The sequence below is a fragment of the Medicago sativa genome, chromosome 4 (assembly GCF_051527215.1).
Source record: "Medicago sativa cultivar Bolivia chromosome 4, Bolivia_mono, whole genome shotgun sequence".
NCBI lineage: Eukaryota > Viridiplantae > Streptophyta > Magnoliopsida > Fabales > Fabaceae > Medicago > Medicago sativa.
Window position 1 is genome coordinate 70,297,779 of NC_140752.1, and position 11,961 is coordinate 70,309,739.

Genomic DNA, 11,961 nt, shown 5'->3' on the forward strand with positions numbered 1-11,961 from the left:
ATGATTTATTGAAAGATACAAATTAAAAGATTATATGTCTTGATTAACTCTAGTATTAGACCAACTTTTGATCTTCATTTGTTAATGCATACAAGCAATGGCGGAGCCATGATCCCTGAGGAGATGCACTTGAATCTCCTGACTTTCAGAAATTACACATAAAATTCTAATTTTTCCCATTATAAACCTCGTGACTTTTTTACTCTGAACCTCCTGACCAACTCTCATAACTTTGTTGCATTGCTTCCTTCTTATCGTGGCAGTTTGTACCTTTTTGACTTTTCTTGAGTTCACTTTTTTGCAAATTGTATGGATCAAGTGATAAACTATGGTGTCTAGTAAACATGGACATAGGAATACTAGGCTTTCAACTCAATTTAACATTAAATTTAACAACAATTACTAAATGTGAACATTTTTAATGTTAAGAGTGTTTTTTATTTATTTTTTTACTATAAAAGAATCAATACCCTTGAAAAAGAAAGAATCAATATATTCACGACTAAATTCACATGCGGGGATGAAGCACATGTGGTTAGTCCATCTAGCATATTATATGGATATCAAAATTAATGACATTGAAATGATTATTTTTACTGACATCAAAATAACTATTTTTACTAGTAATTAGCATTGTAGATGTGTTTCTTTTTAAATTGTTTTGATTAATTATATTGAAAATACACTTTTCGAAAACCTTGATTATAAATGAATATTTACAACAAAAAATACAAGAAGAAAGACATTCAAATAACTTAAAATGACTCAATTTTATTGATTGTTCAGAGCACCAAAAATCTCAAGATCAACCATGGATTTTGGTTGTATACATTTAACAATGTATCTCTTGTAGGTGTGTGTTGGTTTTGGCATGGTGAACATATATTACTTTTATATTAATTATTATAATTATCTTAATATATAATACTAAGATTCACAATGCATGCCTAATATCTTAGCCCTAAACCTAATTTAGGTCTCACAATTACCTTTGTGTCCTCTTGCCTTTTTTGAGGGTTTTGAAAAATATTCATGACATAAAAAATTCTCTCCAAGATTCGAACCCATTACTTTTATATTAATTATTATAATTATCTTAATATATAATACTAAGATTCACAATGCACTAAGATTCACAATGCATGCCTAATATCTTAGCCCTAAACCTAATTTAGGTCTCACAATTACCTTTGTGTCCTCTTGCCTATTTTGAGGGTTTTGAAAAATATTCATGACATAAAAAATTCTCTCCAAGATTCGAACCCATGACATATTGGTTACTTCAAAGCATTTTAACCACTAAGCCACTTACTGTTTTTGTGATATCATTTGGCTTCACTACATGATATCCAACATTAAACTCCCTTTTCTAAAAACCAAATAATTCTTTTTCCTTTCTTTCCAAACGGTTTTGAACCTTTTTTTCTCCTTCGCAATCTAAACCCAAAAATTTGTTCATTGTTTAAACATGTCGACAACTAATGATATAGTCAATCTGATGCTTATATATGAAAATCGAAATAAACCATCTCTTTTATTTTATCCGTGTCATCTTTTTTTTTCAACTTCAATACACCATTTTTTTTTCATTGTTCCATCTCCCTCTCTCTCATTTCTCTGTTCACTATCACCATTCATTATCCACACCATCAGTGCAGTAACCAAACAATCATCACTAACCAATCGTCACCGTCGTCATCGTTAACAAACCATCGTCGCGGTCAACTTTCATCACGTCATTACCATCACCGCCACCATGACAATGACTCCGTCGCCGGCAGTCCCCTCGATTCTCTCTAGCGATCTCATCCTTGATGTACTTTCGTTTTTTCCTATAAGATCTTTTCTTCGATTCAGGTATGTAAGTAAGTGTTGGAAAACCCTAATTTTCGACCTCACCTTTGTGAAATTGCATCACCATCACAAACACGAAATTCACTCTTCCCACAGCAGGTTGAAGAATTCAGGTGGTGGTTGCGGTTATGAAAACAGATCAATGCCTCTTTTGCTGCTATCATCTATATTTAAGTTTTTTTTTTAGCTTTTATTTGTTACAACTATTGTTTTGTCTGTGATTCTTTATCTTTTATGGTATTAGATGATTTGCTGTGAAATTGAGAGTAACTGAATCATTGAGGAATTAAATAACTTCGAATTATGTTGTCCGTAGGAAAGAAACTAATAGAAGGTATGCATGTTCTCTCTAATCTGTTTCTCTAATCATGGTTGTGTGATATCCGGTGTTCATTCTTTTGCAAATAAATTTCCTGTAGCATCTGATTCAGTTAACTATCTATTTTGATTGTGTCTTCTTTGGTTTTTTCAATTTTCAAACTTCCTTGAGATGGACTAGATCCGTTGAATTCAGAATATGGTAAAGTAGCTCCGGGATGGGGAACTACCCCTTTGATGGGTATTGCAATGGCTCTATTTGCGGTATCTATCTCTATTATTTTATATCTGTTACGTATAGCTAATATTCTAATTTTTCAAGAAGCAAGAACTGATGCAATCATTCACTGCAAGACAATCTAAGAAACCATGTTATCTTATCCATCAGTGCATCTAATATCTTAAATTGCGGTGACTGTTAAACCAAGATTGCAGTTACAAGGCACAAAATGCATTCAAATAAACTTTGCCTTTTTTTCTCCTGGAAAGGAAATTTTTCAACATCTACCCATAGTCAATTCATAACTGATCTCAAGTTAGTTATTATTCAAATCATAATTCTATGTTTCCCTATGTAGCGGCGAGTATCCAAAATGATTAAGATATTCGTTTCGAACAACTATTCGAAAACTAATCTTTGTGAACAAACTACCATATATTTAATGTCAGTTTCAACAAATGAAACACCTGTATTTGTTAGTATATGGTGGAGATGGTTCTCATATTTTAGATTGCGGCAAATTTTTGAATCATTCAAATCAACCTAAATACAATGTTGTTTACAAGAAATTTTTTCGTAATGTACCAGCATGATTTGTTCCCTTTTTTAAGTTGTATTATTATTTTTAACATTGTATTTGCACAAATAGATTATGAATTAACAGTATAATTGAATATTTTGTTTGTCATCAATATGACCCGTGCGGCATCACGGGTGCAAGGTCTAGTTGATTAAAAATTTAAAAGTTTGAACCCCATAACCTGGGGTCATGACAACGCCACTGCATACAAGTCAAACCGAGTCATAAATTGAACTACATTCCTTCTTCATGAGATATTCATGTTAATCTTAGACTCATAAATTCTTGATCTCTTACAAAAGTGGTTGAAAATAAAGACAAAATTAGTCGAAGATCAAAATGAATGAGATAATTTATTGAAAGTTACAAAAGATGGCTATATATAGAGAGGTAACGATCATGTATTAGAATTAATATCATAAAGTAAGAAAACACAAATCACTAATAATTAGAATTCATCATGAAGTCATCAACACAAATCATCATCTTCATACTGGCCAAGGTCTTGCTTTTCAATCATGGAGCTGATCAGCCTCAAGAGGCTCCAACACCTCATGGTGTTGGTGGAAAAGACACTTTTTGGCAACCACCCTATTGCCTAAATCCTTTCTTATGTATTACACATGTACTCTTGTGTTCAACAATATGTTTTTTCAACAAGACTTGATGCATAAGTTTCATTCATCTAATGTAATGTGCGAGTCTTGCTACGCACTACTAATATATATGTATATATATATATATATATATATATATATATATATATATATATATAATTAATGAAATAAATATACCTACTACTGTTGTATTATATATATATATATATATATATATATATATATATAGAGAGAGAGAGAGACACACATATATAATGAAATAAATTTATTTTAAGCTTCATGGATATCTATTACTTCATCTTAATTTCTAAGGACCTTTGAATCAAATTTTAAGAAATGGCATAATGTCACATAACAATTTTTAGATACCAAAATTATACATTCTGCGACCTTCAATGTGTAAATTGTGCGATTGCATTCTTCTCTAAATTATATGGGGAGCATAAATTGTATGGTTTAAAAAAGACAGGACATCGTGCAATCATATTGGCCAGCAAACTTATTTATAGAGTTGGAAGTGGGTCTTTATTTAATGAGTAGGATTCCAACACTCTCTAAACTCGTAAGAGACCACTAACCTTGCATATATGTGTGTGCGCGTGCACGTGTATGAACGTGCGTGCTTTCTCTTTTGTTCACACACATATATAGCACATCGACTAGGCGGACTTTTATCATGATAGACGAAAATGGTAAACCATTACACCTTTGGATCAATATCAACGATTGATATGAAATTCGTATATACATGTTCTCTGCTTTCTTCGTTTTCATCCCTAACTCCTAGTTTCCAATTTTTCATTGTTCAAATCCTTCGGTTCTTCACGTCAAAACTCACATCATAGAGGGTTGTATATCCATAAAAGTAGAATTAGGAGATAATTTTTGAGATAATTTAATAGAATATGAGCTAGATTCGAACCATGATCATACCGTTCGGTCTAACAATTTTGACATTTTTATCGGTTGAACTATGACTTGTGAAATACTTATTAGAAATACTTATTTTTATTTGTTTGATAAAATATATAACTCAAATAGAAAATTATGAAATGAGAATACACTGTAATGATTAATCGATACTCATTTACTCCAATGCTGTGAAGCCCGGATACGAGATACGATACTGCACCGATACGCCGATACGGAAAAATTTCAAAAATCAAGATACGATACGGCTGGGATACGTTAATAAAAAAAATTATATAATTAAATTACAATATAATTATAACCATTTTTTTAATATGCAAATATATTAACAAACACAAGAAACCAGGCTCGTAGCACATTAACATAAATATAAATAATATTGACGATTAAGAGAGTGATCATTAGTCAATTACATACGCAATATATACCAAAGTCGTCCGATACCAAGACTTCGACGGTGGCCAAAGTGGACGGCGACCACTTTAGAAGAAAAAGTTGAAACCCTAATTTCTTAGAAAGGGAAAGATGCAATTGTTTGTGTGGTGTGGTGTGGGTCGTACTGGCACCAAATAAAGATAAAGGAAATGTATATATATTATAGTAATATAATGTTTTTATTCTTATTTTTTACAAAAAAAAAAAAACAGAAATCAAAATAATATAAAAAACACAAGTATCCGTGTGTATCGGGAAGTATCGGATAATTAATTTTTTAAAAATTAAAATTTAATATTTGGATACTCTCTGGATACGTATCGGGAAGTATCGGGCAGATATCGGTGCAGGATACGCAGGGGATACGGTACGTCATCCTATAATTGTAGTACTAGCTTATAATTTTTGTATGGGAGTACATGAGCAACATGGCACATTTAACCAATTATCAAATGTATGTTATGCGCCTAGACACGACTTTGTATGCGTGTGGTACCGATCGTCACCTCAAGATACAAATGTATCATAGTCGTCATCATTTTGAATACAAAGTATTCGGGTCGCTTTCATTAGATATAAATATCATAGTCGTTTTTATTGGATATAAACATCATACTTAACACTTATGATGCATGAACATATGACTCACAATGCACATGTTCAACAACAAAATCGTCATCATTTTAGTCTTCATTTTTCATACATGCATTCATCATCAATATCGTCGTCATTTTGCATGTAATAATTCAACAACATAATCCATCATCATCATCAACAACAACCAATTCAAGAATCAACAAAGCTCAAAATCACATTATCAAAACTAAGTTGTTATTCTCGTTGTTATTCTCGTCATATATATTAAGTTGTTCTATTTCAGCTAGTATCAGTTTCAAATTATCGAAAATAACACACTCCACGATATTCAGATTATTCTTTCTCAATTTACTTGCTAAATCTTTTAGCAATATACTCACCTTTACCACCTCTTTAACACCACCCTCGTTTTCTTCGGATTTATTTATCAACATCTTCCATTCACATAAAATACATCCAAGCAGGGCCGGTCATTTAAATTTGGATTCCTTGGGCGAATCAAGAGAGTGGTGCCCCTGTAAAAAGATTAAGAGAAATGAACGGAAAGACAAGTAAACATTTCATTTGACATTGTGCAAGAACACAAGTATGAATCCTTGAAATGTGAACCAATTACCTTTAAACCAGGGTTCATGCTCCAAAGTTTAGGCTTCACTCGACAAGTTTAACTAACTAAATACTACATGTTTATCAAAACAACATACATGGATCATAATTCAATGTTTATAACATTACACCATAAACTACTATAAAGAGACATTTTCCTATTCATAAAAAGTGAAAATCCGTATAACTATTATTGAACAATAAATAAATTGTTTGGTAATTGCAATTGACATTTACTTATATATTGTGAAGTTATGATCAATGACACACGACACTTATGTTTTTGGCAATTGTTTGTTTTTGTGTTAATAGTTGCAAAATTGAGTGTTAATATGGAAAAACAAAAAATCCAACTCTTTATTATTCATAACACTCCATATTTTTTATTTTATTTTAGTGTCCTAAGTAGTAAGTAGACTATTCACTTACTTTTCACTCATGACTCATCAGTTCAACTGCTAAAATTATGGATGTAATTAATATTTTTTTGTACATGTAGTTAACTGATTTTATTTTACATTTCATTTAATCACGTCATTTATTAGTTTTGACTTTGTAGTGCCTATAATTTTGTCACTAACTAGCATTTTACATTTTTGTACCGGAGTATATATATATATATATATATATATATATATATATATATAGGCAGTAAAAAGACATTTTGGTGCCTCTAAAATTATTATACCCCTGGTTTGCTCCCCCCCAGGCCCGTGCTCTGGACCACCGCTGCATCCAAGTTGTATTCTATGTTCACAACTTCATTATTAACAACTTTTTGATCCACTTCTTTGATTGCCTTTAAGAGATCAGTCATACATGTCCCAATTCTTTTGTCCAACAAATATGCATTCCATGTGTTGATATGAAGTTCCATGTGGCTCAAATTCGTTCGGAGTTCATCTTTTCTCGGCATCTTTAGCGACACACGATTTTCATTTATCATGGTCATTTGGAATTGCAGATTAAAAACATCATCATCATTATTGCGGTCCTGAAGAAAACATCATCAACATTATTGCGGTCCTGAAGCTTTGAATCACACTCAATTACTATAGGGCGATGATCCAAGCGATAAGTCGGTGATGCATGCATGTGTATGTCAGGAAAATGTGTCCGCCATTCCTTTTGCACAAAAACTCTATCCAACCAACTTGCATTTGCATTGGAATAAAAGGTGTATTTTGTGTTTGACAAAGGGAGTTCACCAAGATCCAGTTTATCCCTTCATTTTATTATATCTTTGATCGCATCGCGAACTCTTTTATCAACAGTAGGAGACACTATATAGTTTTTTCTGTGTTTGAAATCCAAAATTTGATTGAAATCACCTAGGACCATTAAAGGATATAAAAGCTGAAGTTTCAGAATCGTGTCATATAAGACCTTTCTTTCAGCAGGTACAAGAGAAGCATAAACAATGATCAATGAGACGCCAAAAAACTTACCTTTTATGTCATGTAATTTACCTTCAATCATTAACCATCTATTGCCAACAGTATCCTTTACGGTGTTTTCAAGCTTAAAGCAACGTTTGTCTCAACCAAAAATCATTCCACCGCTCATTTCTCTGGCTGTAAATTTTTCGTATTTAAATGATATCTCTTCCCACCATGTAGAGAGCAATGTTTTTGATGAAATGAAAGTGGTGGTTATGTTAAGATTCAGTCAGTACAATGAGACCTTGCTATCCCATCTAAAACTTATGGTGTTAGGAATTTTGATGAAAAGAAAGTAGTGGTTATGTCAAGATTCGATCAGTACAGTGATACCTTGCAATCTCATCTAAAACTTAGGGTTAAAATTGTTGATGAAAGGAAAGTCCTGATTTTGTGGACAGTGTTGTCAAAACCCTTTCTATTTTTACGTGCACTTATAAACTTGTAAACAGGGACTATTATGACTAATAATTACACATTCATGTACAATAGTGACTATTACCTGAAAACAAAATACGGTATATTAACAAGTAGTAATAAAATAAGGATATAAATGTCTTTTTAGTAAAAAAGAAAATGGAGGTAACGCACATGTGTCCATAACAGAAAGGGGATTCGACGGCCATTGAGATCGTACAGCTCCGATTATCTTTCTCACAACGTCCAAAAAAAAGGTAAGCTCCCATCTTTCATTCCTTCTCACACCTTACAACAAAAAAGGTGAATTAGGGTTCTAAATTTGCTCCGATTTTACATAAATGATGTTGGAAATTTATAATTATCCTAAATCGGTAATTAATTTCATCTATTATTAATTTTCTTAAAAAAGGGTTTGAAATTTTTTAATTATTCTAGATCGATAATAAACTTTCTTCGGTCGTTAATTTTCCTAATTGAAAATTTTCAATCGCTATTGTTTGTCGTTCATTTTAGGAAAGAAAGTATCGTTTGTCACATATCTAGATCTGTAATTAATTCTGTCATAATATTCCAAAATAGGTGTTGTCTGATTTTGGAAATTAATTTTTAATTATTTAAGAAAATAATTGATTATTGCACTAATAATATTCTTTAATTATACAGTAAAGCATAAATGGCAGCAAACAAATTGAGGAGATGCTTTAAGGCTATGCAACCATTTTTTAGTTCAGTAAAACCAGCAGTACCTAGGTATATTTTGACTCAATGTCTATCTTAATTTATTTAATCATGGTTCCTCCCGAGTCTCATGTTGATTCATTTTGTATGGGATACAAATCTTTCGTATAATAAGCGCTATAAGGTAGGTCTACTCTAGGTTGATCACAAAATCTCTTGTCCATAATCATATTATCACAAACACTAAATATAAGTTAGCCTTGAAAGCTACACTGATGTTAAATGCATGTCCTTTTGTATGCCGCTAAAATATGGAGTAAATAACCTGCTCAGAGATCTGGGAGAGAGAGTCGCTAGAGAGAGAAAGAGAGCCGCGTGAAAAAATTCGTTTGAGCTGCGTGAAAACCAAACCCTAATTCTCCTGTCAAAAGTGAATGTAATTCCCAAATTGAGGGAGCCAACCGCGTGTAAGAAAAGTGAAGAAGAATTGAGCGCCGTTTTGTCAGAAAAGTGCAATAACCCTAATTCCCAAATGGGTCACCCAACACGTATCCAAATTTTCCTTTGTTTTTGAAATTTAGATTAAAATAACGAAGCTTCAAATATTATCAGAACTACGATTGTGTGTTAAAAACAACTAATGGTAGTAAAAAAAAATTAGAAACTAACAATTATTTATTTAAATTTTCTACATTTAATACTCGTTCAGTCTCACAATATTAGTCATTTAAAGTTTGTGCATGATTGTTAAGGAAATGATTAAATAATGGCTATATTCATTAAAATAAAATAAAAAACTAATATGAACATTTTTATCTTCCTATAATTGTAGTACTAGCTTATAATTTTTGTATGGGAGTACATGAGCAACATGGCACATTTAACCAATTATCAAATGTATGTTATGCGCCTAGACACGACTTTGTATGCGTGTGGTACCGATCGTCATCAAGGTCGTCACCTCAAGATACAAATGTATCATAGTCGTCATCATTTTGAATACAAAGTATTCGGGTCGCTTTCATTAGATATAAATATCATAGTCGTTTTTATTAGATATAAACATCATACTTAACACTTATGATGCATGAACATATGACTCACAATGCACATGTTCAACAACAAAATCGTCATCATTTTCGTCTTCATTTTTCATACATGCATTCATCATCAATATCGTCGTCATTTTGCATGTAATAATTCAACAACATAATTCATCATCATCAACAACAACAACCAATTCAAGAATCAACAAAGCTCAAAATCACATTATCGAAACTAAGTTGTTATTCTCGTCATATATATTAAGTTGTTCTATTTCAGCTAGTATCAGTTTCAAATTATCGAAAATAACACACTCCACGATATTCAGATTATTCTTTCTCAATTTACTTGCTAAATCTTTTAGCAATATACTCACATTTACCACCTCTTTAACACCACCCTCGTTTTCTTCGGATTTATTTATCAACATCTTCCATTCACATAAAATACATCCAAGCAGGGCCGGTCATTTAAATTTGGATTCCTTGGGCGAATCAAGAGAGTGGTGCTCCTGTAAAAAGATTAAGAGAAATGAACGGAAAGACAAGTAAACATTTCATTTGACATTGTGCAAGAACACAAGTATGAATCCTTGAAATGTGAACCAATTACCTTTAAACCAAGGTTCATGCTCCAAAGTTTAGGCTTCACTCGACAAGTTTAACTAACTAAATACTACATGTTTATCAAAACAACATACAAGGATCATAATTCAATGTTTATAACATTACACCATAAACTACTATAAAGAGACATTTTCCTATTCATAAAAAGTGAAAATCCGTATAACTATTATTGAACAATAAATAAATTGTTTGGTAATTGCAATTGACACTTACTTATATATTGTGAAGTTATGATCAATGACATACGACACTTATGTTTTTGGCAATTGTTTGTTTTTGTGTTAATAGTTGCAAAATTGAGTGTTAATATGGAAAAACAAAAAATCCAACTCTTTATTATTCATAACACTCCATATTTTTTATTTTATTTTAGTGTCCTAATTAGACTATTCACTTACTTTTCACTCATGACTCATCAGTTCAACTGCTAAAATTATGGATGTAATTAATATTTTTTTTTGTACATGTAGTTAACTGATTTTATTTTACATTTCATTTAATCACGTCATTTATTAGTTTTGACTTTGTAGTGCCTATAATTTTGTCACTAACTAGCATTTTACATTTTTGTATGGGAGTATATATATACACACACACACACACACATATACATATATACATATATATATATATATATATATATATATATATATATATATAGGGCATTTCAAATAAGAGGACTTTTTAAATGAGAGGATGAGAGGAGTAGATAATGACCCTTAGATCAAATGAACTGTCCAGATTAAATGATTCACTTAAAAATGCAGATGACTTCTTTTTCTTGTTTGTCCACGCGCGTGCCCATTCTCCTTCATTGTTCTCTCTCTCTCTCTCACAAGCTTCCTGCACTTTCATTTTTTCAAGAACTTTCATAATCTTATTCTATGTCAATTAAAGATCCCTTCTAAATCTAGATTGGCTAAAATTAACTCTGTAACTTAAAAACAATCAACACCTGAAATTCTGTTTTTTAAATTAATTTTAATTTGTATCCAATAAAATTGGATTATCTTGTTTAACAACTTAACCTTCCACCGTAAACATGAAGCTTCCATTAAACCATAAACATAGAGCTTTCCAATTAAGAACAATTGGCCATAGCTTGAAAGGCCACATAAAAGATCTATCTGAAGCCTCTTGTAGACCTCAGCAAATTTGCTTGTGAATAATTCTACCATAACCTCACTTCATCATTCTCCCTTAAATCCCGACGCGGCGGCACACCGGCAACACAACAACGGATAGAGTGACAGTAGGTTGTGTCTAAGGCAAATGGAAGGTGGTTGGGGAGGATTGTGATTTCTTCATCCTATACAACACAACTTCATGGCCGCGGAACAACACAGGGACCAGCAATGGCGTACAACGTTTGGAGAAAGGTGGGATTCATTGCTATTATGTTGACTGCAAATGAGAAACTTTTTTCCAGAATAATTATATTCTTTAAAATGGATCTTTAATTGACATAGAATAAGATTATGAAAGTTCTTGAAAAAATAAAAGTGCAGGAAGCTTGTGAGAGAGAGAACAAGGAAGGTGAATGGGCACGCGCGTGGACCAACAAGAAAAAGAAGTCATCTGCATTTTTAAGTGAATC